At 29.7% G+C, this 27536-nt stretch overlaps 1 long non-coding RNA gene across 1 annotated transcript; it reads left to right on the top strand.

Annotated features, from left to right (window-relative positions):
- The first annotated feature begins 911 nt into the window (after positions 1-911).
- LOC134723627 (uncharacterized) lies at positions 912-3641 on the top strand. Its single transcript, XR_010108137.1, has 3 exons — positions 912-1896; positions 3090-3157; positions 3544-3641. It is a non-coding gene; the product is annotated as an uncharacterized LOC134723627 (long non-coding RNA).
- The last annotated feature ends 23895 nt before the right edge of the window (positions 3642-27536 follow it).

Consider the following 27536-nt stretch of genomic DNA (forward strand, 5'->3'; position numbering starts at 1 on the left):
AACAAACAGTCTGGCATATATTCCATTATCATTATCTTCTATACCAACAAACAGTCTGGGATGTACTAAATGACAATCCTCATGTCTCAACCAACAAACAGTCAGGTATATATAAATTCAGCATCTTCATCTCTTAACCAACAAACATTCTGGTACTTACTGAATTAGTATCATCATCTCTTTACCAACAAACAGTCTGGCATATACCGAATTACCATCCTGATGTCTCAACAAGTCACCAGTCTAGCATATACTGAATAAGCATCATCATCTCTCCACCAACAGTCAGTCATATACTGAATAACCATCATCATGTTTCAACAAATAAAACGTTTGGCATATATTGAATTAGCATTATCATCCTTCAACTAACAGTCTGGCATAACCTGAAGAAACAGCATCATCTTTCAACCAACAAACAGTCTGGTATATACTGAATAAGCATCATCATCTCTCAACCAACAGACCGTCTGGCATATATTGAATAAGCATCATCTTTCAACCAACAAACAGTCTGGCATATACCTAATTAGCATCATCATCTTTCAACCAACAACAGTCTTGCATATATACTGAATAAGCATCATACTCTTTCAACCAACGAGAAGTCTGGCTTATACCGAATTTAGCATCATCATCTGTCAACCAACAAACACTCTGGCATATACTGAATTAGCATAATCATCTCTCTACCAACAAACAGCCTGGCTTATACTGAATTAGCACCATTTCTCTTAACATACAATAGTCTGGCATATACTGAATTAGCATCATCATCTCTCAACTAACAAACAGCATAGTGTGTACTGAATTAGCATCTTCATCTCTAAACCAACTAGCAGTCTGGCATATATTGAAAAAGCCTCATCATCTCTCTTCCAACAAACAGTCTGGCATATACTGAAATAGCAAAATCATCTCTCAACCAACAAACAGTCTGGCATATACTGAATTAGTATCATCTTTCAACCAACAAACAGTCTGACATATACTGAATAAGCATCATCATCTTTTAACCAACAAACAGTCAGGCATATACCTAATTAGCATCATCATCTTTCAACCAACAAACAGTCTGGCATATACCTAATTAGCATCATCATCTTTCAACCAACAAACAGTCTGGCATAAACTAAACAAGGAACATTATCTCTTAACCAACAAACAGTCTGGCATATATTCCATTAGCATTATCTTCTATACCAACAAACAGTCTGGGATGTACTAAATGACAATCCTCATGTCTCAACCAACAAACAGTCTGGTATATATAAATTCAGCATCTTCATCTCTCAACCAACAAACAATCTGGTACATACTGAATTAATATCATCATCTCTTTACGAACAAACAGTCTGGCACATACTGAATTACCAGCCTGGTGGGTACTGAATCAACATCATGATCTCTTAAGCTAAAAACAGCCTTATGTGTACTGAACTAGCATCATCATATCTCCAACTACTGACAGCATGGTGTGATTTGAATCAACATTAGCACATCTCATTATTAGACATACTTGTGTGAACTGAATCAGCCTCCTCATCTCTCCATGACAGATAACCATGTTTAAATTTCATCAGCATCATCATCTCTCAGCCAACAGACAATCTAGTATCGACTTAATAAGCCTACACATCTCTCCACCAACAGACAGCCTGGTCTAAACTGGAACAGTCTTTTAATCTAAAAACTAACAGCCAGCCTGGTCTGTACGGAATCAGCATCCTCATCGCTCCATTTACAGATAGCCTGGTGTGTACTGATACAGACCTCCATATCTCGTGATCAACAGATATCATGGTTTGTACTGAAACAGCTTTTCATCTATCAACCAACAAACAACCTGGTGTGTTATTAATCAGCATCATCATCCCTCCACCAACAGAAAAACAGGTGTGTATTTAATCAGACTACTGATTTCTCAACCAACAGACAGTTTTAATTTAAAGTATCCGAGTTGTGGGGTTTTATTCAATTAAAAAAGGGTTATTTTCCAGTTTAGAACAATTTCTCAAAAATGCCTTAAGCAGTTCTCATTAAACTTGGTTGAATTGATTATTCTATTGATTAACGCTCCTTTTTGATTTTCATCAATTGACATTGAGAAGTAATCAAACGTTATTCTTTGAAAATGAGACAGATGTATCATATGCTTACGGGGCAGCTGTTTATTTAACGTTCTTAATTAATCAGATTTTTCCTAGGTTTTGTGGTTTCTGAGCTATTAAGGGGGCTCATGGGTCTAAATCTATTTTTGTTTATCTAATATAGGATTTGGATATATTTTTCTTTAAAATGAACTTTGTCTTATACTTAATATGGGGACGAAGTCCCCGCTTAAGGTAGAATTTTTCATTGTACTAATGAACTCAAAATCGTTAACTTTTTTTTATGTCATGTTTTGAAATCCCGGACCGGCGCAGAAATCTACAATATACTTCCTTTTTCCTGTCTCGTTATGAATCTTTGAGTAAAATATATATTTATCAGTCTAGTATAAAAAGGAGGGAATGCAATACCAATTTTCATTTTTTTAAATAATTCTTTGATATGAAAAAACGTTACCTGATGAAAAACGTTTCTTTGTTTACATTGCATATGACGTCATAATTTAAATAACGTCACAACTAAAATCCCTAACAACAGAACCAAAATCGGAAACGTTACGGTATTTCCGTTTTATTATTTTAACAAATATTAAAGTTACAAAAAATAATGCATACAGACTTCGTCCCCATTTACAGGTTATGCCTGCCTCATATTAGACAAATGAAATAAAAAAAATGGGGTCACCATTCATTTACACTCACAATCTCCCTTCGAAAGAAGCATACATTTTTGTAAATGTCCTTTTTTTCTGTTGAACTAATAGGAGAAATAGTGGTAATATCGAAATAAAAAAAAGAAGTAAATTACAGAAATCTCTTAAATTTTAAAATCAAAAGTTTATGTTCAGCATATTCGAAAACAAACAATAAAAAATAAAGGTCAGCTATGAGTTAAAAAAGATAATTCAATTTTGGCATTTTTGCACCAAAGGGAGATAATTGGAGCTTTTTTAATGATATCTACATTTTAAATTTCAGCTGAAGCCAACAAGAATTGACTTTTAGAAATGATGTTTGTGCCATATGATAAGTAACAACTACTTAAGGTAATAAATAAAACTTGTAATGAAAAATAAATGTTTCATTTTTTCTGAAGATCTTATACACCAAAGATGTGGTATGATTGCCAATGAGACAAGGCTCCACAGCAGACCAATTGGCACATAAATTAACACTGTACAGCCTTTACCAATGAGCAAATCCCACACTGCCTAGCCAGCTATAAAAGGCCAAGACATGACAATGTAAAACAATTCAAACAATAAAACTAACTGCCTAATTAATGTACAGAAAGTGACAAGAAAACAGATATGTAATACATAAACAAAAGACAGCCACTGAATTACAGGCTCCTGTACTAGAGTAATAATTTTGTTTAAGTCAAAATCATATTTTTAATGATTCATAATTCATCAACTTTTTTTCATTGCAGTTTAGTTGTGACCTGCAGCAGATATTTTAGTCAATATTTCACCATTGTAAAGCCCTGCAGCTGAAGAGTCTCCGAAAATGCTAAGTATTTTACTGCTTTACCATAGCTTATAATATATATGATTAAAGGTTTACCACAGCTTATATAAAATTTTGTTTAAAGGTACTATAATTGACGCTTAAATGTTGGCGTAAAATGCAAGTTTTGTTTTAATTAGCTTTAAGGATTATTGTTAAAATAGTACATACAAAAAATTTGAAACCCTATTTTTATATGACCATAAATTTTGGCGGTCTTGCTGCTGTTTAACATTATCGGCCACAAATATAGTTTCCTGACTAAAACTGAAGTATTTGCTCAATTGTTAATAATTTAAACTTAACGTAAATGAATGTGTGTATCGTGAGTTTCTCTCACTGACAACACTGGATAATAGCTAAGTGCTATATGCTAATGACTAAAAAATTAACCTTGTTAAACTTATATTTTGTGACTTCAATAACTTGTATTTACAAGGGAAGTTACAAACATATGTTAAATAAAAATATAGATTATATATCAATGAAACTGAATTAATCACGGAATGTAAAATATATTTCTGTTTGATTTTGGTTTTATTATCTCAAGATGATCTAGGCTTCCACACTTGTGTACAGTATTTTGCAGCAATTCATATGATTGTCTGTTTTATTTTCAATTTTTCTGGTTCAGGACTTACGCCAAACACTGCTGGTTTCTGTCATTTTGGTGTATGATAGAGAAATGCTTGTCTTTAAATGACTTTGTAATTTTCATACTTTTATTTTAGACAATTCCTTATATGGGTATTTAGTCAGATCTCAAAATTTACTTTTGATTTGTTTCAAACCGGTTTTGATCAAAATAAACAAACAAATGACAAATTTATGTTATAACATATACAGTAATTTTATGTACATGGTGTTTGGTCAATTTTTTAAAGTAGACATTTTTTTGTGATCATTGTTTTAATTTTATTACCTTAGTAAGTTCTTCTTCGTCATCTTCAGTTCTATTTAATCAGCTTTTCTAATACAGCTGTTATCTGGTGCTCTCCTCCTTTTCTTGGACTTTGGTTCCTCAACATCTTAATGAACAAATAATGTAAAAAAATTTAGTTAATCCTTATATCTATCTTTCTTATGGATTGTAGAAAAAAATAATTGTAAATGTATAAAATCAAAACTCAATGTTTCAATATTAATTGTAAAAATGTAAATGGGTCATATTATATTTTAAAGTCAATGGCGATTGCCATCTTATTTAAATATCAAAATTTTGTAAGTAGGTATGAAGGACGCCTCTGATTTACTAGTAGTCAATCCTTATATCCAACTTTTTTATGAATTGTAGAATAATAATGGTTAATGTATAAATCAAAACTCAATGTATTAATACAGATTGTTAAATAAGTCAGATCAGATTTTACTGTCAATGACATTTTTCATCTTATTTAAAATATCAAAATTTTGTAAGTAGGTAAACTAATCATTGAATTTATGTTGTAAGTCTTTCAGTTTCACACAAAATGCCCTGAGAATTCAGATGTTGTTGAAATCATATAAAAGTTTAGTTTTGGATCCTTTGGCTTTCAAAATGACTCAAGGTTTTAATGAAATATCTGCTATATATATATTTGATATGACTTTAACATTAATCTTATTATACCCATCACAAACAAAGTATTAGAGGGGAATATAGGAATCACCCTGTCCATCTGTCTGTTTGTCCATTTTCTTGTAAGCACAACTCCTTCTAAGCAGTCAGATGGATTTAATTTTCATTTGGTTTCTTGTGCCTCTTAATTATTTTGATCTGCCTTGATTATCAAAAAAATATTGACAAATTATGTATTGTTGCATGCTAAGAAAAAATAAACAAAAATACCATGCTTTTGAAAACAATATATTTCCAGGAGGCATGCATGACTAATTTTTTTATATAGTCTTAAAAATAGTTTGAAATTTCTTTAGATGAAATTGTTGGTAATATCAACCTACCAGATGCTATGTATAAGTTTATAATATATATCAAAATGAAGGTACAAAATATTAACAATTCTAAGTCCAATAACTACAATGACTGTCTTATATATTTTTTTTAACATTTAGGTTTAATGAATTAAGTCTTATAAATTTGTGTTGTAACTATTAACATATGGTTAATGAATTGTGGTATTAAAATATATTTGAAAAAGGTTATTTTCTGTATTGATATATTTTGCTTTGGCAAGATATTGAAGTCTTTGTGCTATAATCTCAAGAGATATTCTTATAACTTCAGGTTTTATCAGTCTTGTATCTAGTCTTTTCGTACCATTTAATTGCATTCTACACAGATCACTAAAATTAAGTTGAGCAATACAAATTCAAGCCTTTGTCAGATTGTTGCACATGCCTTCTATTGATTTTTACAAATCTGATACTGATACTTTTATCTGACAGATCTGGGACTTTTTGGGATCTTCGAAATTTCTATTCAAAGTTACATCTTCTAACAATTGTAAACTTATTATTTGTGATTTTATTCCTATCAATTTGTGACTTTCTGATATCTGTGAAATAATATTGTTTGTAGTTTATAAAACTATGTTTAGCAACACGATGAATAATCATCATCAGATCTCAGGAAATAAGCTCAATGACTAAAAAATCAGGCAATAACTTAATGCCTAGGCTTAGCTTATTGTCTAGGATTCAAGCTTTAAATGGCTAATTTCACTTATTGTCACTAACATATATATTTATTGCAAATCTTTTCCCACATATGTTACAATCATATTTCTTTTGGTTGGATTGCTTTACTTGCTTGTGGGTGTTCAGAAATAGTGACTGTGAGAAAGCTGTGTTACAAATATCACGATTATATAGGTTTTCTTCAGTGTGTGTCCTCTAGTGGCTTTTCAGGAATGAAGTCGTTTAAAACATATTTCCACACAAATTACATATGATGTTTCTTCATCTTACAATTGAAGCTTTCTTCTTCATTCTAGTATTCATCCTTTGCATAGTGTCTATTGTAACACTAGATCTTAAGCTTGTCAATTCGCAGTTTATGTATATCTTTTCTACACTGTTGGCAAAGAAAAGCTGCTTACAAATTAAGCACAAATCATTCCCATGATTTGGAGGAGATGATTCAAACATTCGTATTGCTGATTCTTACATTGAACTCAGGGTTTTACCTTGAAAAGCTCTTTTAAATTCAGTACCTTTTCAATCAAAAACAAAAAGAAAGGTCATCTGTATGAGGTGTCCATGCGACGATGGCCCTACACACTGCCTCTCTATGGTCCTAGTTGCTCTCTGGTCCTCTACAATAATGCCTAGGATGCAAGAGTGTAGTTACAATATGCTGTTGCAGGGAGCATTATAGAGGTCTTGAATAGTGTAAGAGGCTATGTACTGGCAGAAAGACTTACACGCTCGTCTTCTTGTTCACCTACAAAGCAAACTACATCTTACAATTTAAGCTTTCTTCTTCATTCTAGTATTCCTCAGTTAGCATAGTGTCTATTGTAACACTAGATCCTAAGCTTGTCAATTCGCAGTTTATGTATATCTTTTCTACACTGATGGCAAAGAAAAGCTGCTTACAAATTGCCATGATTTGGAGATGATTTCAAAATTCGCATTACATGATCCTTCCCTTGAACTGAGGGTTTTGCCTTGAAAAGCTCTTTCAAATTCAGTACCTTTTTAAGTAAAAACAAAAAGAAAGGTCATCTGTATGACGTACTAAGTATGTCCTCATTCACACAATTTAGTGTTGTATTTTGTGTTGTGTCCGTATTCAGCTTCTGTTAGATTTGCCTGCCAATAAGCCATGCATGAAACCTATCTGTTAAATTAGTTTTTACTGTCTGTGTTTTACTTCCCATAAACTATTCCTACGATGGCTGACAATCTCTGTCTTACTGTCTTTTCTTTTTGGGTCTGCTTCCATAGCCTTAGATATTCCAAGATCTTACATCAAGGCAGTGGTACTATTTATTAAAGCAGGGACAAGGTTGATGAATGCAAAGAGATGTCCATGCGACGATGGCACTACAGACTGCATTCCTAGGGTCATAGTTGCTCTGCGATCCTCTAACATAATATGCCTAGGATGCAAGATCGTACACAATCCTGTGGTACAATCCACCATGCAGCAAACAAAAAAACAAAAAAATAATATACTGTACATGTTTCTCTTTCTCTGCATTTGCTCTGTGTATTGATGATTGGATTTCAGATTATTTTGCAAAATTCACTTCTCTTTTGCCAAGGCATGAGTTCCTCCTTTCTGTAGCATGAATTTAAAGTCTGTTTTTCTGTTTTTTTTCATAGTTGTCTTAAATCTTTTATTAATCACTGAAAGCTTGCATCAGAGGGGAATGTCTGTCTCTGTTTTCAAAGAGTACTACACCACTTTTGAAACTTAGAGTTATTTAATTCAATCCAACAATGTAAATCATCTAAATTAAGTTTTTACTATTAATAGAATAAGTCATAGAAAGCTGATAAATGATGAATTATAGATTATATTTGAATTGCATTCCAGTCTTAAAGTTTGCATATTTATTTACTAAAAGATTTAGATAGCGTTGAGATCAAAATAATTCATCAAACATACTAGACTTATAAGTTTGTGTTGAATCAGTTATACTGAAAGTTAAGCATTTTTAACAAATACTATCATAATATATTTCATTAGTGCTTAAAATCAAGTTTTTTAATGTAATTATTGTTTTTATAATTTAGTTCTAGTACTCATTGACTGATCATTACAGCAGTTTGTGTGGTATTTTGCATGGCATGCAATTAAAACTATCTGGCAGGTCGAAACTTTTCTGGTTCAGATCAAAATTACGTTTTTGGACCCTGATTAAGAAGATAAAACATGTAATTATGTTGTGGATTATTTTCTACAATGTAATACCACTATAAATTTTGAATATGCTGTTTAGATTAAAACACGATCTTTGGCTTGTTATTTTCTTTAAAAAAAAATCTATGATGATTTTTCAGAAGTGCTGTATATAAAAACATTTACAAGCATATAGAACCAGGAAGGTCTCAGGGAAAAGTCAGATTAGTATGTTATGTTCCTCACAAATTGTAAATTTGATGCATTCCCTGACTGATGAGACCAAATATGCAATCAAATTTATGTTTTTTTCAGATAGTTATATAAAAGCACATATCAAATTGCCCGGCTATTTTTATGCCCCACCTATGATAGGAGAGGGAGATGATGTTTTCTAGTCTGTGTGTCCATTTATCCGTCCATCCGTCCGTTTTCTCAAATGGGATTCATGAGCTTTAAAAACTTGTTTTTTAAGAGGAGTTGCTATCCTGTTTAAAAATAATTTTGAAGAATTAATCATAGTAATTGATAAATGATGAATTATAGATTATATTTGAATTGCATTCCCGTCTTAAAGTTATATATTTATTTACTTTAAGATTTAGATAGTGTTCTGCTATTTTACAATCAAGATGACAAAAGATAATTGAGATCAAAATAATTCATCAAACATACTAGGCTTATAAGTTTGTGTTGAATCAGTTATACTAAAAGTTAAGCATTTTTAACATATGCTATCATAATATATTTTATCAGTGCTTAAAATCAAAAGACTTTTAATGTAATTATTGTTTGTACTATTTAGTTCTAGTACTCATTGACTGATCATTACAGCAGTTTGTGTGGTATTTTGCATGGAATGCAATTAAAACTATCTGGTAGGTCGAGACTTTTCTGGTTCAGTTCAAAATTACATTTTGTTGGACCCTGATTAAGAAAGAGAAAAAATAAAATAATGTGGTGGGTTGTTTTCTACTTTGTAATATCACTCTAAATTTTGAATATGCTGTTTAGATAAAAACACGATCATTGGCTTGTTATTTTCTTTTAAAAAAATTTATGATGATTTTTTGGAAGTGCTGTATATAATCACATTTACAAGCATATAGAACCAGGAAGGTCTCAGGGAAAATTCAGATTAGTATGTTATGTTCCTCACAAATTGTAAACTTGATGCATTCCCTGACTGATGAGACCAAATATGCAATCAAATTTATGGTTTTTTCAGATAGTTATATAAAAGCACATATCAAATTGGCCTGCTATTTTTATGCCCAACCTACGATATGAGAGGGAGATGATGTTTTCTGGTCTGTGCCTCCATTTATACGTCCGTCCGTCCGTTTTCTCAAATGGGATTTATGAGCTCTAAAACTTGTTTTTTAAGAGGAGTTGCTATCCTGTTTAAAAATAATTTTGAAGAATTAATCATAGTCATCTGGTAAATGATGAATTATAGATTATATTTGAATTGCATTCCCGTCTTATAAAAGTTATATATTTATTTACGTTAAGATTTAGATAGTGTTCTGCTTTTTTACAATCAAGATAACAATTTAAAAGATAATTGAGATCAAAATAATTCATCAAACATACTAGGCTTATAAGTTTGTGTTGAATCAGTTATACTAAAAGTTAAGCATTTTTAACATATGCTATCATAATATATTTTATCAGTGCTTAAAATCAAAAGATTTTTAATGTAATTATTGTTTGTACAATTTAGTTTGAGTACTCATTGACTGATCATTACAGTAGTTTGTGTGGTATTTTGCATGGAATGCAATTAAAACTATCTGGTAGGTCGAAACTTTTCTGGTTCAGGTCAAAATTACGTTTTGTTGGACCCTGATTAAGAAAGAGAAAAAATAAAATAATGTGGTGGGTTGTTTTCTACTTTGTAATATCACTCTAAATTTTGAATATGCTGTTTAGATAAAAACACGATCATTGGCTTGTTATTTTCTTTTAAAAAAATCTATGATGATTTTTTGGAAGTGCTGTATATAATCACATTTACAAGCATATAGAACCAGGAAGGTCTCAGGGAAAAGTCAGATTAGTATGTTATGTTCCTCACAAATTGTAAACTTGATGCATTCCCTGACTGATGAGACCAAATATGCAATCAAATTTATGTTTTTTTCAGATAGTTATATAAAAGCACATATCAAATTGGCCTGCTATTTTTATGCTCAACCTACGATAGGAGAGGGAGATGATGTTTTCTGGTCTGTGTGTCCATTTTCTCAAATGAGATTCATGAGCTTTAAAAACTTGTTTTTTAAGAGGAGTTGATATCCTGTTTAAAAATAATTTTGAAGAATTAATCATAGTCATCTGATAAATGATGAATTATAGATTATATTTGAATTGCATTCCCGTCTTAAAGTTATATATTTATTTACGTTAAGATTTAGATAGTGTTCTGATTTTTTACAATCAAGATAACAAAAGATAATTGAGATCAAAATAATTCATCAAACATACTAGGCTTATAAGTTTGTGTTGAATCAGTTATACTAAAAGTTAAGCATTTTTAACATATGCTATCATAATATATTTTATCAGTGCTTAAAATCAAAAGATTTTTAATGTAATTATTGTTTGTACAATTTAGTTTGAGTACTCATTGACTGATCATTACAGCAGTTTGTGTGGTATTTTGCATGGAATGCAATTAAAACTATCTGGTAGGTCGAAACTTTTCTGGTTCAGTTCAACATTACGTTTTGTTGGACCCTGATTAAGAAAGAGAAAAAATAAAATAATGTGGTGGGTTGTTTTCTACTTTGTAATATCACTCTAAATTTTGAATATGCTGTTTAGATAAAAACACGATCATTGGCTTGTTATTTTCTTTTAGAAAAATCTATGATGATTTTTTAGAAGTGCTGTAAATAATCACATTAACAAGCATATAGAACCAGGAAGGTCTCAGGGAAAAGTCAGATAAGTATTTTATGTTCCTCACAAATTGTTAATTTGATGCATTCCCTGACTGATGAGACCAAATATGCAATCAAATTTATGTTTTTTTTCAGATAGTTATATAAAAGCACATATCAACTTGCCCGGCTATTTTTATGCCCAACCTACGATAGGAGAGGGAGATGATGTTTTCTGGTCTGTGCGTCCATTTATACGTCCGTCCGTCCATTTTCTCAAATGGGATTCATGAGCTTTAAAAACTTGTTTTTTAAGAGGAGTTGCTATCCTGTTTAAAAATAATTTTGAAGAATTAATCATAGTCATCTGGTAAATGATGAATTATAGATTATATTTGAATTGCATTCCCGTCTTAAAGTTATATATTTATTTACGTTAAGATTTAGATAGTGTTCTGCTTTTTTACAATCAAGATAACAATTTAAAAGATAATTGAGATCAAAATAATTCATCAAACATACTAGGCTTATAAGTTTGTGTTGAATCAGTTATACTAAAAGTTAAGCATTTTTAACATATGCTATCATAATATATTTTATCAGTGCTTAAAATCAAAAGATTTTTAATGTAATTATTGTTTGTACAATTTAGTTTGAGTACTCATTGACTGATCATTACAGCAGTTTGTGTGGTATTTTGCATGGAATGCAATTAAAACTATCTGGTAGGTCGAAACTTTTCTGGTTCAGGTCAAAATTACGTTTTGTTGGACCCTGATTAAGAAAGAGAAAAAATAAAATAATGTGGTGGGTTGTTTTCTACTTTGTAATATCACTCTAAATTTTGAATATGCTGTTTAGATAAAAACACGATCATTGGCTTGTTATTTTCTTTTAAAAAAATCTATGATGATTTTTTGGAAGTGCTGTATATAATCACATTTACAAGCATATAGAACCAGGAAGGTCTCAGGGAAAAGTCAGATTAGTATGTTATGTTCCTCACAAATTGTAAACTTGATGCATTCCCTGACTGATGAGACCAAATATGCAATCAAATTTATGGTTTTTTCAGATAGTTATATAAAAGCACATATCAAATTGGCCTGCTATTTTTATGCTCAACCTACGATAGGAGAGGGAGATGATGTTTTCTGGTCTGTGTGTCCATTTTCTCAAATGAGATTCATGAGCTTTAAAAACTTGTTTTTTAAGAGGAGTTGCTATCCTGTTTAAAAATAATTTTGAAGAATTAATCATAGTCATCTGATAAATGATGAATTATAGATTATATTTGAATTGCATTCCCGTCTTAAAGTTATATATTTATTTACGTTAAGATTTAGATAGTGTTCTGCTTTTTTACAATCAGGATAACAAAAGATAATTGAGATCAAAATAATTCATCAAACATACTAGGCTTATAAGTTTGTGTTGAATCAGTTATACTAAAAGTTAAGCATTTTTAACATATGCTATCATAATATATTTTATCAGTGCTTAAAATCAAAAGATTTTTAATGTAATTATTGTTTGTACAATTTAGTTTGAGTACTCATTGACTGATCATTACAGCAGTTTGTGTGGTATTTTGCATGGAATGCATTTAAAACTATCTGGTAGGTCGAAACTTTTCTGGTTCAGTTCAACATTACGTTTTGTTGGACCCTGATTAAGAAAGAGAAAAAATAAAATAATGTGGTGTGTTGTTTTCTACTTTGTAATATCACTCTAAATTTTGAATATGCTGTTTAGATAAAAACACGATCGTTGGCTTTTTATTTTCTTTTAGAAAAATCTATGATGATTTTTTAGAAGTGCTGTAAATAATCACATTTACAAGCATATAGAACCAGGAAGGTCTCAGGGAAAAGTCAGATTAGTATTTTATGTTCCTCACAAATTGTTAATTTGATGCATTCCCTGACTGATGAGACCAAATATGCAATCAAATTTATGTTTTTTTTCAGATAGTTATATAAAAGCACATATCAACTTGCCCGGCTATTTTTATGCCCAACCTACGATAGGAGAGGGAGATGATGTTTTCTGGTCTGTGCGTCCATTTATACGTCCGTCTGTCCATTTTCTCAAATGGGATTCATGAGCTTTAAAAACTTGTTTTTTAAGAGGAGTTGCTATCCTGTTTAAAAATAATTTTGAAGAATTAATCATAGTCATCTGGTAAATGATGAATTATAGATTATATTTGAATTGCATTCCCGTCTTAAAGTTATATATTTATTTACGTTAAGATTTAGATAGTGTTCTGCTTTTTTACAATCAAGATAACAATTTAAAAGATAATTGAGATCAAAATAATTCATCAAACATACTAGGCTTATAAGTTTGTGTTGAATCAGTTATACTAAAAGTTAAGCATTTTTAACATATGCTATCATAATATATTTTATCAGTGCTTAAAATCAAAAGATTTTTAATGTAATTATTGTTTGTACAATTTAGTTTGAGTACTCATTGACTGATCATTACAGCAGTTTGTGTGGTATTTTGCATGGAATGCAATTAAAACTATCTGGTAGGTCGAAACTTTTCTGGTTCAGGTCAAAATTACGTTTTGTTGGACCCTGATTAAGAAAGAGAAAAAATAAAATAATGTGGTGGGTTGTTTTCTACTTTGTAATATCACTCTAAATTTTGAATATGCTGTTTAGATAAAAACACGATCATTGGCTTGTAATTTTCTTTAAAAAAAATCTATGATGATTTTTTGGAAGTGCTGTATATAATCACATTTACAAGCATATAGAACCAGGAAGGTCTCAGGGAAAAGTCAGATTAGTATGTTATGTTCCTCACAAATTGTAAACTTGATGCATTCCCTGACTGATGAGACCAAATATGCAATCAAATTTATGGTTTTTTCAGATAGTTATATAAAAGCACATATCAAATTGGCCTGCTATTTTTATGCTCAACCTACGATAGGAGAGGGAGATGATGTTTTCTGGTCTGTGTGTCCATTTTCTCAAATGAGATTCATGAGCTTTAAAAACTTGTTTTTTAAGAGGAGTTGCTATCCTGTTTAAAAATAATTTTGAAGAATTAATCATAATCATCTGATAAATGATGAATTATAGATTATATTTGAATTGCATTCCCGTCTTAAAGTTATATATTTATTTACGTTAAGATTTAGATAGTGTTCTGCTTTTTTACAATCAAGATAACAAAAGATAATTGAGATCAAAATAATTCATCAAACATACTAGGCTTATAAGTTTGTGTTGAATCAGTTATACTAAAAGTAAAGCATTTTTAACATATGCTATCATAATATATTTTATCAGTGCTTAAAATCAAAAGATTTTTAATGTAATTATTGTTTGTACAATTTAGTTTGAGTACTCATTGACTGATCATTACAGCAGTTTGTGTGGTATTTTGCATGGAATGCAATTAAAACTATCTGGTAGGTCGAAACTTTTCTGGTTCAGTTCAACATTACGTTTTGTTGGACCCTGATTAAGAAAGAGAAAAAATAAAATAATGTGGTGGGTTGTTTTCTACTTTGTAATATCACTCTAAATTTTGAATATGCTGTTTAGATAAAAACACGATCGTTGGCTTGTTATTTTCTTTTAGAAAAATCTATGATGATTTTTTAGAAGTGCTGTAAATAATCACATTTACAAGCATATAGAACCAGGAAGGTCTCAGGGAAAAGTCAGATTAGTATTTTATGTTCCTCACAAATTGTTAATTTGATGCATTCCCTGACTGATGAGACCAAATATGCAATCAAATTTATGTTTTTTTTCAGATAGTTATATAAAAGCACATATCAACTTGCCCAGCTATTTTTATGCCCAACCTACGATAGGAGAGGGAGATGATGTTTTCTGGTCTGTGCGTCCATTTATACGTCCGTCCGTCCATTTTCTCAAATGGGATTCATGAGCTTTAAAAACTTGTTTTTTAAGAGGAGTTGCTATCCTGTTTAAAAATAATTTTGAAGAATTAATCATAGTCATCTGATAAATGATGAATTATAGATTATATTTGAATTGCATTCCCGTCTTAAAGTTATATATTTATTAACGTTAAGATTTAGATAGTGTTCTGCTTTTTTACAATCAAGATAACAAAAGATAATTGAGATCAAAATAATTCATCAAACATACTAGGCTTATAAGTTTGTGTTGAATCAGTTATACTAAAAGTTAAGCATTTTTAACATATGCTATCATAATATATTTTATCAGTGCTTAAAATCAAAAGATTTTTAATGTAATTATTGTTTGTACAATTTAGTTTGAGTACTCATTGACTGATCATTACAGCAGTTTGTGTGGTATTTTGCATGGAATGCAATTAAAACTATCTGGTAGGTCGAAACTTTTCTGGTTCAGGTCAAAATTACGTTTTGTTGGACCCTGATTAAGAAAGAGAAAAAATAAAATAATGTGGTGGGTTGTTTTCTACTTTGTAATATCACTCTAAATTTTTAATATGCTGTTTAGATAAAAACACGATCATTGGCTTGTTATTTTCTTTTAGAAAAATCTATGATGATATTTTAGAAGTGCTGTATATAATCACATTTACAAGCATATAGAACCAGGAAGGTCTCAGGGAAAAGTCAGATTAGTATTTTATGTTCCTCACAAATTGTAAATTTGATGCATTCCCTGACTGATGAGACCAAATATGCAATCAAATTTATGTTTTTTTTCAGATAGTTATATAAAAGCACATATCAACTTGCCCTGCTATTTTTATGCCCCACCTACGATAGTAGAGGGACATTAGTTTTTCTGGTCTGTGAGTCCGTTCAACTGTCCGTCCGTCCGTCCATTTATTCAAATGGGATTTATGAGCTTTTAAAATTTGTGTTCACGAGGAGTTGCAATCCTGTTTAAAAATCATTTTGAAAAGATGAGGATGGCAATTGGTTAGGGTTCGATATAAATATTGAAGACAAGAGATTTACTCTGATAAATGTGTATGGGCCCAATACTGATAATCCTTGCTTCTATGACAAAGTAACACAAATCATAGACTTTTTTATAATCAACCGTGTCTGATCTGTGGGGACTTTAATCTTGTTAAGAATTTTGACATAGATACCCATAACTGTAAACATATAAATAATCCAAATTCAAGGGATACAATTTTAGAGAGAGATACTCTGATCTTAAAAGATTGACATGGAGAAAAAAATCCATTTAAACAATCACAGTTAGATTTCTTTGATCTCTGAAAGCCTTGTAGATGACATATGTGATATAAACATTGACAATAGCTACAGATCAGACCATTCACCAGTAATTTCGACTTTGAAAATGAATGAGTTTATAAGTCTCCTTCAAGATACTGAATATGTAAAATTTATTAAAAAAACAATTAATAGCACAGTGCAGTGCTAGGTTATTGCAGAGATGCTTTAAACAGTAAAATTGATGATTTTGATATACAATTTACAATCAGTGACCATTTTTGTTTGTTTTTTGAAACACTTCTCAATGAGGTCAGAGGTAAGACTATTTCTTATTTGACATTTGAATGTCTGCTTGATAATGTAGTTTAATTTCCCGTTAACGGTACGGTCACAGGGTTGAAGCTCTTCTGTTGTACTTGGGGGAACAAACACTGTACGAATACGGTTTTTGTGAAGCAGTGCAAGAAAGTCCTTGTCTTGATGTGCCTTAAAGACATCGAATATGGCTAATGCATGTGCCTTGCTTCTCCCGGAACGTTTAATTTCTTTACAAACTTTGTCAAAGTAATGTATCAATACGGATTTTGCGTATTCTATCATCGTATCACTTGTAGACCAGTGATTCTCAGAATGCGTTATGTTCCAGTCTTTAGGAAATGTGTATGAAGGATGACATCTATCAGTTGGACCCTTGTAAATTATTTGAAACGAAAGTAATGCACCTGTCAGGGAAATTCCTACCACACCCGTTATTTCTCTTTTATTATCTAATGCAACGATACTACATTCTTTTGATCCCTTTTCTTCTAATGTTCATTCACTTGTAAGAACCATTTTAAGACCTGTCTGGTCAAAGTTTATAAACAGTTCATGTGGAATGTTATACTCGTCAACACATTTTGTAATTTTCTTCAAATATTCCGCCTTTAAGTTTTCAAAATCAACCAGTAACTTTCTTGCCGTTTTTGTCCCTTTCCTTTTGACTAATTTTGTTCTACTCATAAGTGATCTTGCATATTCGCGGCTTACATCTAAATGTCCTCCGTTTTCAACAAGTAAAGCACGGTTTTCAGCTCTAACTATACCACGGGTGTATACGTAGTAAGATAGTACTATAATGTTAGATGTTCTATCTATTGAAACATGCTTGGTATAATTGTTTTTTATTGCATAGTAAGATAGTACTATGATATAAGATGTTCTATCTATTGAAAAATGCGTGGTATAATTGGTTTTTATTGTGTAGTAAGATAGAACTATAATGTTAGATGGTCTATCTATAGAAACATGCTTGGTATAATTGGTTTTTATTGTGTAGTAAGATAGTACTATGATGTTAGATGTTCTATCTATTGAAACATGCTTGGTATAAATGGTTTGTATTGCATAGTAAGATAGTACTATAATGTTAGATGGTCTATCTATTGAAACATGCTTGGTATACTTGGTTTTTATTGTGTAGTAAGATAGTACTATAATGTTATATGGTCTATCTATTGAAACATGCTTGGTATAATTGGTTTTTATGGTGTAGTAAGATAGTACTATAATGTTAGGTGTTCTATCTATTGAAACTTGCTTGGTATAATTGGTTTTTATTGTGTAGTAAGATAGTACTATAATGTTAGATGGTCTATCTATAGAAACATGCTTGGTATAATTGGTTTTTATTGCATAGTCAGATAGTACTGTGATGTTAGATGGTCTATCTCTTGAAACATGTTTGATATAATTGGTTTTTATTGTGTAGTAAGACAGTACTATAATGTTAGATGGTCTATCTATAGAAACATGATTGGTTTGATTGTGTAGTAAGATAGTACTATGATGTTAGATGGTCTATCCATAGACACATGCTTGGTATAATTGGTTTTTATTGTGTAGTAAGATAGTACTATAATGTTAGATGTTTTATCTATTGAAACATGCTTGGTATAATTGGTTTTTATTGTGTAGTAAGATAGTACTATAATGTTAGATGTTCTATCTATTGAAACATGTTTGGTATAATTGGTTTGTATTGCATAGTAAGATAGTACTATAATGTTAGATGGTCTATCTATTGAAACATGCTTGGTATACTTGGTTTTTATTGTGTAGTAAGATAGTACTATAATGTTATATGGTCTATCTATTGAAACATGCTTGGTATAATTGGTTTTTATGGTGTAGTAAGATAGTACTATAATGTTAGGTGTTCTATCTATTGAAACTTGCTTGGTATAATTGGTTTTTATTGTGTAGTAAGATAGTACTATAATGTTAGATGGTCTATCTATAGAAACATGCTTGGTATAATTGGTTTTTATTGCATAGTCAGATAGTACTGTGATGTTAGATGGTCTATCTCTTGAAACATGTTTGATATAATTGGTTTTTATTGTGTAGTAAGATAGTACTATAATGTTAGATGGTCTATCTATAGAAACATGATTGGTTTTATTGTGTAGTAAGATAGTACTATGATGTTAGATGGTCTATCTATAGAAACATGCTTGGTATAATTGGTTTTTATTGTGTAGTAAGATAGTACTATAATGTTAGATGTTTTATCTATTGAAACATGCTTGGTATAATTGGTTTTTATTGTGTAGTAAGATAGTACTATAATGTTAGATGGTCTATCTATTGAAACATGTTTGGTATAATTGGTTTTTATTGTGTAGTAAGATAGTACTATAATGTTATATGGTCTATCTATTGAAACATGCTTGGTATAATTGGTTTTTATGGTGTAGTAAGATAGTACTATAATGTTAGGTGTTCTATCTATTGAAACTTGCTTGGTATAATTGGTTTTTATTGCATAGTCAGATAGTACTGTGGTGTTAATGTTAGATGGTCTATCTATAGAAACATGATTGGTTTTATTGTGTAGTAAGATAGTACTATGATGTTAGATGGTCTATCTATAGAAACATGCTTGGTATAATTGGTTTTTATTGTGTAGTAAGATAGTACTATAATGTTAGATGTTTTATCTATTGAAACATGCTTGGTATAATTGGTTTTTATTGTGTAGTAAGATAGTACTATAATGTTAGATGGTCTATCTATTGAAACATGTTTGGTATAATTGGTTTTTATTGTGTAGTAAGATAGTACTATAATGTTATATGGTCTATCTATCGAAACATGCTTGGTATAATTGTTTTTTATGGTGTAGTAAGATAGTACTATAATGTTAGGTGTTCTATCTATTGAAACCTGCTTGGTATAATTGGTTTTTATGGTGTAGTAAGATAGTACTATAATGTTAGGTGTTCTATCTATTGAAACTTGCTTGGTATAATTGGTTTTTATTGTGTAGTAAGATAGTACTATAATGTTAGATGGTCTATCTATAGAAACATGCTTGGTATAATTGGTTTTTATTGCATAGTCAGATAGTACTGTGATGTTAGATGGTCTATCTCTTGAAACATGTTTGATATAATTGGTTTTTATTGTGTAGTAAGATAGTACTATAATGTTAGATGGTCTATCTATAGAAACATGATTGGTATAATTGGTTTTTAATGTGTAGTAAGATAGTACTATGATGTTAGATGTTCTATCTATTGAAACATGCTTGGTATAATAGGTTTTTATGGTGTAGTAAGATAGTACTATAATGTTAGGTGTTCTATCTATTGAAACTTGCTTGGTATTATTGGTTTTTATTGTGTAGTAAGATAGTACTATAATGTTAGATGGTCTATCTATAGAAACATGCTTGGTATAATTGGTTTTTATTGCATAGTCAGATAGTACTGTGATGTTAGATGGTCTATCTATTGAAACATGTTTGATATAATTGGTTTTCATTGTGTAGTAAGATATTATTATGATGTTAGATGGTCTATCGATTGAAAGCTGCTTGGTACAATGGTTTTTATGGTGTAGTAAGATAGTACTATGATATTAGATGTTCTATCTATTGAAACTTGCTTGGTATAATTGGTTTTTATTGCATAGTAAGATAGTACTATAATGTTAGATGGTCTATCTATTGAAACATGCTTGGTATAATTGGTTTTTATTGTGTAGTTAGATAGTACTATAATGTTAGATGTTCTATCTATTGAAACATGCTTGGTATAATTGGTTTTTATTGCATAGTCAGATAGTACTGGGATGTTAGATGTTCTATCTATTGAAACATGTTTGATATAATTGGTTTTTATTGTGTAGTAAGATATTATTATGATGTTAGATGGTCTATCGATTGAAAGCTGCTTGGTACAATGGTTTTTATGGTGTAGTAAGATAGTACTATGATATTAGATGTTCTATCTATTGAAACATGCTTGGTATAATTGGTTTTTATTGCATAGTAAGATAGTACTATAATGTTAGATGGTCTATCTATTGAAACATGCTTGGTATAATTGGTTTTTATTGTGTAGTTAGATAGTACTATAATGTTAGATGTTCTATCTATTGAAACATGTTTGATATAATTGGTTTTTATTGTGTAGTAAGATATTATTATGATGTTAGATGGTCTATCGATTGAAAGCTGCTTGGTACAATGGTTTTTATGGTGTAGTAAGATAGTACTATGATATTAGATGTTCTATCTATTGAAACATGCTTGGTATAATTGGTTTTTATTGTGTAGTAAGATAGTACTATAATGTTAGATGGTCTATCTATTGAAACATGTTTGGTATAATTGGTTTTTATTGTGTAGTAAGATAGTACTATAATGTAAGATGTACTATCTATTAAAACACGCTTGGTATAATTGGGTTTTATTGTGTAGTAAGATAACACTATAATGTTAGATGTTCTATCTATTGAAACATGCTTTGTATAATTGGTTTTTATTGTGTAGTAAGATAGTACTATAGTGTTAGATGGTCTATCTATTGAAACATGCTTGGTATAATTGGTTTTTATTGTGTAGTAAGATAGTACTATAATGTTAGATGTTCTATTTATTGAAACATGCTTGGTATAATTGGTTTTTATTGTGTAGTAAGATAGTACTATAATGTTAGATGGTCTATCTATTGAAACATGTTTGGTATAATTGGTTTTTATTGTGTAGTAAGATAGTACTATGATGTTAGATGGTCTATCTATAGAAACATGCTTGGTGTAATTGGTTTTTATTGTGTAGTAAGATAGTACTATGATGTTAGATGGTCTATCTATAGAAACATGCGTGGTATAATTGGTTTTTATGGTGTAGTAAGATAGAACTATAATGTTAGATGGTCTATCTATAGGAACATGCTTGGTATAATTGGTTTTTATTGCATAGTCAGATAGTACTGTGATGTTAGATGGTCTATCTATAGAAACATGATTGGTATAAATGGTTTGTATTGCATAGTAAGATAGTACTAAAATGTTAGATGGTCTATCTATTGAAACATGCTTGGTATACTTGGTTTTTATTGTGTAGTAAGATAGTACTATAATGTTAGATGGTCTATCTATTGAAATGCTTGGTATAATTGGTTTTTATTGTGTAGTAAGATAGTACTATAATGTTAGATGGTCTATCTATAGAAACATGATTGGTATAATTGGTTTTTATTGTGTAGTAAGATAGTACTATGATGTTAGATGTTTTATCTGTTGAAACATGCTTGGTATAATTGGTTTTTCTTGTGTAGTAAGATAGTACTATAATTTTAGATGGTCTATCTATTGGAACATGTTTGGTATAATTGGTTTTTATGATGTAGTAAAAAAGTTCTATAATGTTATATGTTCTATTTATTGAAACATGCTTGGTATAATTGGTTTTTATTGTGTAGTAAAAAAGTTCTATAATGTTATATGTTCTATTTTTTGAAACATGCTTGGTATAATTGGTTTTTATTGTGTAGTAAGATAGTACTATAATGTTAGATGATATATCTATTGAAACATGTTTGGTATAATTGGTTTTTATTGTGTAGAAAGATAGTACTATGATGTTAGATGTTTTATCTGTTGAAACATGCTTGGTATAATTGGTTTTTCTTGTGTAGTAAGATAGTACTATAATTTTAGATGGTCTATCTATTGGAACATGTTTGGTATAATTGGTTTTTATTGTGTAGTAAGATAGTACTATAATGTTATATGGTCTATCTATTGAAACACGCTTGGTATAATTGGTTTTTATGATGTAATAAAAAAGTTCTATAATGTTATATGTTCTATTTATTGAAACATGCTTGGTATAATTGGTTTTTATTGTGTAGTAAGATAGTACTATAATGTTAGATGGTCTATCTATTGAAACATGTTTGGTATAATTAGTTTTTATTGTGTAGTAAGATAGTACTATGATGTTAGATGGTCTATCTATAGAAACATGCTTGGTATAATTGGTTTTTATTGTGTAGTAAGATAGTACTATGATGTTAGATGTTCTATCCTTTGAAACATGCTTGGTATAATTGGTTTTTATTGTGTAGTAAGATAGTACTATGATGTTAGATGTTCTATCTTTTAAACATGCTTGGTATAATTGGTTTTTATTGTGTAGTAAGATAGTACTATAATGTTATATGGTCTATCAATTGAAACATGATTGGTATAATTGGTTTTTATTGTGTAGTAAGATAGTACTATGATGTTAGTAGTAAGATTGTACTATAATGTTATATGGTCTATCTATTGAAACATGCTTGGTATAATTGGTTTTTATTGTGTAGTAAGATAGTACTATAAAGTTAGATGGTCTATCTATTGAAACATGTTTGGTATAATTGATTTTTATTGTGTAGTAAGATAGTACTATAAAGTTAGATGGTCTATCTATTGAAACATGCTTGGTATAATTGGTTTTTATTGTGTAATAAGATAGTACTATGATGTTAGATGATCTATCTATAGAAACATGCTTGGTATAATTGGTTTTTATTGTGTAGTAAGATAGTTCTATAATGTTAGATGTTTTATCTGTTGAAACATGCTTGGTATAATTGGTTTTTCTTGTGTAGTAAGATAGTACTATAATGTAAGATGGTCTATCTATTGGAACATGTTTGGTATAATTGGTTTTTATTGTGTAGTAAGATAGTACTATAATGTTATATGGTCTATCTATTGAAACATGCTTGGTATAATTGGTTTTAATGGTGTAGTAAGATAGTACTATAATGTTAGTAGTAAGATTGTACTATAATGTTATATGGTCTATCTATTGAAACATGCTTGGTATAATTGGTTTTTATTGTGTAGTAAGATAGTACTATAATGTTAGATGGTCTATCTATTGAAACATGTTAGGTATAATTGATTTTTATTGTGTAGTAAGATAGTACTATAATTTTAGATGGTCTATCTATTGGAACATGTTTGGTATAATTGGTTTTTATGATGTAGTAAAAAAGTTCTATAATGTTATATGTTCTATTTATTGAAACATGCTTGGTATAATTGGTTTTTATTGTGTAGTAAAAAAGTTCTATAATGTTATATGTTCTATTTTTTGAAACATGCTTGGTATAATTGGTTTTTATTGTGTAGTAAGATAGTACTATAATGTTAGATGATATATCTATTGAAACATGTTTGGTATAATTGGTTTTTATTGCATAGTCAGATAGTACTGTGATGTTAGATGGTCTATCTATTGAAACATGTTTGATATAATTGGTTTTCATTGTGTAGTAAGATATTATTATGATGTTAGATGGTCTATCGATTGAAAGCTGCTTGGTACAATGGTTTTTATGGTGTAGTAAGATAGTACTATGATATTAGATGTTCTATCTATTGAAACTTGCTTGGTATAATTGGTTTTTATTGCATAGTAAGATAGTACTATAATGTTAGATGGTCTATCTATTGAAACATGCTTGGTATAATTGGTTTTTATTGTGTAGTTAGATAGTACTATAATGTTAGATGTTCTATCTATTGAAACATGCTTGGTATAATTGGTTTTTATTGCATAGTCAGATAGTACTGGGATGTTAGATGTTCTATCTATTGAAACATGTTTGATATAATTGGTTTTTATTGTGTAGTAAGATATTATTATGATGTTAGATGGTCTATCGATTGAAAGCTGCTTGGTACAATGGTTTTTATGGTGTAGTAAGATAGTACTATGATATTAGATGTTCTATCTATTGAAACATGCTTGGTATAATTGGTTTTTATTGCATAGTAAGATAGTACTATAATGTTAGATGGTCTATCTATTGAAACATGCTTGGTATAATTGGTTTTTATTGTGTAGTTAGATAGTACTATAATGTTAGATGTTCTATCTATTGAAACATGTTTGATATAATTGGTTTTTATTGTGTAGTAAGATATTATTATGATGTTAGATGGTCTATCGATTGAAAGCTGCTTGGTACAATGGTTTTTATGGTGTAGTAAGATAGTACTATGATATTAGATGTTCTATCTATTGAAACATGCTTGGTATAATTGGTTTTTATTGTGTAGTAAGATAGTACTATAATGTTAGATGGTCTATCTATTGAAACATGTTTGGTATAATTGGTTTTTATTGTGTAGTAAGATAGTACTATAATGTAAGATGTACTATCTATTAAAACACGCTTGGTATAATTGGGTTTTATTGTGTAGTAAGATAACACTATAATGTTAGATGTTCTATCTATTGAAACATGCTTTGTATAATTGGTTTTTATTGTGTAGTAAGATAGTACTATAGTGTTAGATGGTCTATCTATTGAAACATGCTTGGTATAATTGGTTTTTATTGTGTAGTAAGATAGTACTATAATGTTAGATGTTCTATTTATTGAAACATGCTTGGTATAATTGGTTTTTATTGTGTAGTAAGATAGTACTATAATGTTAGATGGTCTATCTATTGAAACATGTTTGGTATAATTGGTTTTTATTGTGTAGTAAGATAGTACTATGATGTTAGATGGTCTATCTATAGAAACATGCTTGGTGTAATTGGTTTTTATTGTGTAGTAAGATAGTACTATGATGTTAGATGGTCTATCTATAGAAACATGCGTGGTATAATTGGTTTTTATGGTGTAGTAAGATAGAACTATAATGTTAGATGGTCTATCTATAGGAACATGCTTGGTATAATTGGTTTTTATTGCATAGTCAGATAGTACTGTGATGTTAGATGGTCTATCTATAGAAACATGATTGGTATAAATGGTTTGTATTGCATAGTAAGATAGTACTAAAATGTTAGATGGTCTATCTATTGAAACATGCTTGGTATACTTGGTTTTTATTGTGTAGTAAGATAGTACTATAATGTTAGATGGTCTATCTATTGAAATGCTTGGTATAATTGGTTTTTATTGTGTAGTAAGATAGTACTATAATGTTAGATGGTCTATCTATAGAAACATGATTGGTATAATTGGTTTTTATTGTGTAGTAAGATAGTACTATGATGTTAGATGTTTTATCTGTTGAAACATGCTTGGTATAATTGGTTTTTCTTGTGTAGTAAGATAGTACTATAATTTTAGATGGTCTATCTATTGGAACATGTTTGGTATAATTGGTTTTTATGATGTAGTAAAAAAGTTCTATAATGTTATATGTTCTATTTATTGAAACATGCTTGGTATAATTGGTTTTTATTGTGTAGTAAAAAAGTTCTATAATGTTATATGTTCTATTTTTTGAAACATGCTTGGTATAATTGGTTTTTATTGTGTAGTAAGATAGTACTATAATGTTAGATGATATATCTATTGAAACATGTTTGGTATAATTGGTTTTTATTGTGTAGAAAGATAGTACTATGATGTTAGATGTTTTATCTGTTGAAACATGCTTGGTATAATTGGTTTTTCTTGTGTAGTAAGATAGTACTATAATTTTAGATGGTCTATCTATTGGAACATGTTTGGTATAATTGGTTTTTATTGTGTAGTAAGATAGTACTATAATGTTATATGGTCTATCTATTGAAACACGCTTGGTATAATTGGTTTTTATGATGTAATAAAAAAGTTCTATAATGTTATATGTTCTATTTATTGAAACATGCTTGGTATAATTGGTTTTTATTGTGTAGTAAGATAGTACTATAATGTTAGATGGTCTATCTATTGAAACATGTTTGGTATAATTAGTTTTTATTGTGTAGTAAGATAGTACTATGATGTTAGATGGTCTATCTATAGAAACATGCTTGGTATAATTGGTTTTTATTGTGTAGTAAGATAGTACTATGATGTTAGATGTTCTATCCTTTGAAACATGCTTGGTATAATTGGTTTTTATTGTGTAGTAAGATAGTACTATGATGTTAGATGTTCTATCTTTTAAACATGCTTGGTATAATTGGTTTTTATTGTGTAGTAAGATAGTACTATAATGTTATATGGTCTATCAATTGAAACATGATTGGTATAATTGGTTTTTATTGTGTAGTAAGATAGTACTATGATGTTAGTAGTAAGATTGTACTATAATGTTATATGGTCTATCTATTGAAACATGCTTGGTATAATTGGTTTTTATTGTGTAGTAAGATAGTACTATAAAGTTAGATGGTCTATCTATTGAAACATGTTTGGTATAATTGATTTTTATTGTGTAGTAAGATAGTACTATAAAGTTAGATGGTCTATCTATTGAAACATGCTTGGTATAATTGGTTTTTATTGTGTAATAAGATAGTACTATGATGTTAGATGATCTATCTATAGAAACATGCTTGGTATAATTGGTTTTTATTGTGTAGTAAGATAGTTCTATAATGTTAGATGTTTTATCTGTTGAAACATGCTTGGTATAATTGGTTTTTCTTGTGTAGTAAGATAGTACTATAATGTAAGATGGTCTATCTATTGGAACATGTTTGGTATAATTGGTTTTTATTGTGTAGTAAGATAGTACTATAATGTTATATGGTCTATCTATTGAAACATGCTTGGTATAATTGGTTTTAATGGTGTAGTAAGATAGTACTATAATGTTAGTAGTAAGATTGTACTATAATGTTATATGGTCTATCTATTGAAACATGCTTGGTATAATTGGTTTTTATTGTGTAGTAAGATAGTACTATAATGTTAGATGGTCTATCTATTGAAACATGTTAGGTATAATTGATTTTTATTGTGTAGTAAGATAGTACTATGATGTTAGATGGT

Source organism: Mytilus trossulus, chromosome 1 (genome assembly GCF_036588685.1).
Source record: "Mytilus trossulus isolate FHL-02 chromosome 1, PNRI_Mtr1.1.1.hap1, whole genome shotgun sequence".
In the NCBI taxonomy this organism is placed as follows: domain Eukaryota; kingdom Metazoa; phylum Mollusca; class Bivalvia; order Mytilida; family Mytilidae; genus Mytilus; species Mytilus trossulus.